This window comes from Aquila chrysaetos, chromosome 17 (genome assembly GCF_900496995.4).
Source record: "Aquila chrysaetos chrysaetos chromosome 17, bAquChr1.4, whole genome shotgun sequence".
Classification (NCBI taxonomy): domain Eukaryota; kingdom Metazoa; phylum Chordata; class Aves; order Accipitriformes; family Accipitridae; genus Aquila; species Aquila chrysaetos.
In genome coordinates this window covers 21390615-21394154 of record NC_044020.1, presented here as the reverse complement: position 1 = coordinate 21394154, position 3540 = coordinate 21390615, and the positions used below count along the sequence as shown (strand labels likewise).

Sequence of the window (3540 nt, the reverse complement as noted above, 5' to 3'; positions counted from 1 at the left end):
CACAGCAGCATGGTTGGTGGAAATTTCTCAGCACTGATGTCCTTGACAGCACCCTCAGTGGTGCCAAGACCATGCATGCTGAGAGCACCTAACTATCCCCACAATATAAATGGACACTTGTTAAAGAATTCTCAGGCATGGGTTTCTCTAGGTTTGCTTTATTAACAACTCAGAATTGGGCCACCACCACAGTGAATGGCAACCCTCCAAAAGTTTCTCAGTCTTATATACCTTTTTACCACCCATTATCTCAGTCCAAAATCTTTGTCAGTTTTCAATGGAATCTCAGTTCCCAGGTCTTATCGTTCATCAAAGTCCTTTAATTAGTTCTTGTCTCAGTTCTCTCGTCTTGTCTGGTCCCAGTTCTCATCTTTGAGATTTCAAGGTCTGCCTCAGGTCAGTCATCTCCTGTTCAGTTTACCTTGAAGTCCCATATCTGCACAATTCTGAGAAAACCCTCAAGTTGTTCCATTAACTATTACACATCTATCTCTATAAGCTCTGCATGTTTTAATCTTTTGCCAGCAAAGCATCTGCCTCTTGCTGATTTTTCATCTTTTGTTCAACCTGTCTCTACCGATTAGCTTGACTGGGTTTTAAACCAATCCTGGGTTGGGGCTATACAGGGGGGCAGGCTGAAAACACTGTTCATGGCCTGTTGAGCAGCTCTGTTGCATCTCATATTTTCCAGGTAACTCATTCTATTATTAAATCTATTGACTTGTTCTACACAATAATGAAGGGGGATCATAAAACAACAAGAGAATTCTCCCTCTCCATGAAAAAAAAATTTAAAAAAAATTAAAAATGCATTAATAAAAAGAAAACAGAAAGGTGCAAAGCAGAGGTCTGGTCTACCCTGGTATGGTACCTGCATCCTCGTAGCTGATGGCAGCTACAGTTGCAGTCATATTGGTGCAAGCAACAGGTGCATCAAAATCAACTCTATCAGCAGCTGTGTTTGTCTTCAGATGAAGTTTGCTTTGGTTACTGGCCAGAGACTGCTGCACATCACACAGAAGCAAGGAAACAGAGCAAGGAGATACAGAGTCATGAAGGAAAAAAATACAGGGAGATGAGAAACTTAAATGGCAGGCCACCTGGAGAACAAAATGAACAGGAAAAAATACAGGAGAGAAATAAAAGCAAATAAGAGGGAGAACAAGAATAAGCAGAAAAACCTGAGGGGAGATCAGAGATAGGCCAGGCACAGGAAGCTCCCCTGGAATGCCAGGCTTCCATCTAGTCTGTGTGAGGGGAAGAAAATGCTGAATACTCCATGCTACGAGGCTCACTCATCCCATGCACAGAGAAGACAGACCAGAAGAGCATGACAGGTGGTGGAGGGAAAGGAAATCCTTCTCCTAGCTCAACTGAAGCCTTTAATCTTTGCCAGCTTAACTTCTGGCATATGCCCCAGCGCTGCTGGGAACTGTTAGCAACAACTTCATCCTAAAGCAGGGGAGTTCAGCCTCATTTCATATAGCCTGCTTGATTTCCAGGCTAATGAGCCCTGCAGGAGCTCAGGCCATGTACCCTTGCAGTTTACACCCTACAGATTAAGATCTTCAGAACCCATTTTAGCTGAAGGGCTTATTTGCACAGGACATTTCCCCCAGTTGTGGCCTTTATCATACAGGTATCTGACTAGTGGAAACTCTAGTGTGTGAGCCCCTTACCTGCAGCACAGGTAGCAAAAACAGCACCCATGGAGAATTTGAATGGCCTGCAGCAAAGCCAGGAGCTGCTAACTGTGTCATGCTGAAAGAAATGTAAGAGTAAGAAAAGAGTAATGAGTCTCAGCTGCCACTGAGAACAGAACAGCTGAGTCAACACCTCTGCAAGACTTCTAGTGGCATGTTCAGTCTTTCCTTCGCAAAAAAGACAGTCTGGCACGTCACCCTAGAAAGGATGCTAGTCCCTCCCTCTGTGCAAACAAGCAAAGATGTGCATTTTGCACCAATTAAGCTAGGCCCAGCTTGCAGCCAGTTAAGTTCATGCCAATGCAAATACCATTTTATAGAGGTTGTGTCTGGGACTTGCTGCCAACAACAGAAATCATGTCCAAAACACAGGTGCAGGTGAGTGCTATGAGCCTGAAGAACAGCAATCAAGCAGGGAAGAGCAGAAAGGCACAAGAACCATTGTACGGGGGGGAAGGTATGTTTTCAAGCTTTTATTTTTGGATGCAAAATGAGTAAATAGAATTTCCTGGATTTCCGTGCTGTCATGGCTGATATCACTGCATATCTTGTTCAGTTTCACAACACTCTCCGGATGTCTTGTGAAGGTACCTGAAATCGCCCTCTCAGAAATAGCTTTCAGGACCCAATCCTGTTATGAATGAATTGGCAAAACAGAAGGAGAATAAAGGAAGAAAGCTCACGCCACCAAATTCCCCAAGATTTTACTCGTGTGATAGCAGTGGACAATGCCATGAAAGAAAACGAGCACCGTTCCCCCTTCCGAGGAGAGGGACTTCTTCATCTGGATGACTTTTGCCCGTTCGTCCTGTCCCTCAGCTGCAGCGCAGCTCTTGTTCTGAGGTGGGGAAAGGGTCGTTTGTGCGTGGGAAGAGAGGCCCGAGTTTGTAAAAGACCTCTGCAGTTCAAGCCTGTCTCACCCCATGCATGGAGCAGCCATTACGGAGATCTGCGTCCGTGTTCGCAGCAAGCCGGTGACCAAGAGGAACCCCTCAGCCGCTGAGGCAGGGCGTAGTTTTCCCCTCACGAAGCTGGAGATCTCCCGGAGACTGCCACGGAGAGGCGGGAAGAAGGGAGGCAGGACAAACGCCCCCCGCGTACCTCAGCCCCGGGTCCCACAAGGCGCTGGGGCACCCCGGGCCAGCCCGCCATCACAGCGGGCTCTCCGCACCCGCTGCCGCTCGGTACCGCCTCGCCCTGCTCGGGGCGGGGGGGGGGGGGCAGTGGTTACGGAGGTAAGTACGCCATCTCCCCTCACTGCCTCTGCCTTCTCCAGTCCTTCTCCTCCCGGTCCCCTCGCCGGCTTTCCTTCCAACCCACCTCACTTGCCATGTATTCAACCACGACGAAGGCGGAGGCGCAGCCTACCACCGCCCTCGCCACCCCGCAGGCTCCGAGGCAGCCCGGCGGGCGGGCACCCCCCGCGGCCCGCCGGCGGGAAGGGCAGGAGAAGGGGGAGGGAAGGGGACAGGGCGGGAGCCTCTCCCGCCGCGGCTGTCTGCTGCCCCTCGGTGGCCGCCTGAGGGTGAAGCAGGGGAGAGCCGGGGGGGACCCCTCCCCGCCCTCCGTCCCACAAACCTGCCGTCCCGGGCCGGAGGACTCTCTGGCTTCCTTCCCAGCAGGGACTTGCCTGCAACCCGCTGGCCTCGGGGACCTTCTCCACCCGTCCCCCATCCCTGCGTCCCGGGACCGGCTCTCCCTCACATCGGGGCCACCGTCACGCAGGGCTGGTCCGCGGCAGTTACACCTTCGTCTTCTCACGTGTGAGACGGAGCTGATCGCCTAAAGCAGAAACCCCTGAGGAGCTGCTTACTCGGGTCAATGCAGTTATTTGGGC

The 3540-nt window shown here is 51.0% G+C and overlaps 1 long non-coding RNA gene across 1 annotated transcript; it reads right to left on the bottom strand.

Moving 5' to 3' along the window:
• Positions 1-288: 288 nt before the first annotated feature.
• On the bottom strand, positions 289-3109 carry LOC115352792. The gene is made up of 3 exons (XR_003927262.1): positions 3024-3109; positions 1680-1761; positions 289-446 (listed from the first exon to the last, which is right to left on the bottom strand). It is a non-coding gene; the product is annotated as an uncharacterized LOC115352792 (long non-coding RNA).
• Between the last annotated feature and the right edge of the window lie 431 nt (positions 3110-3540).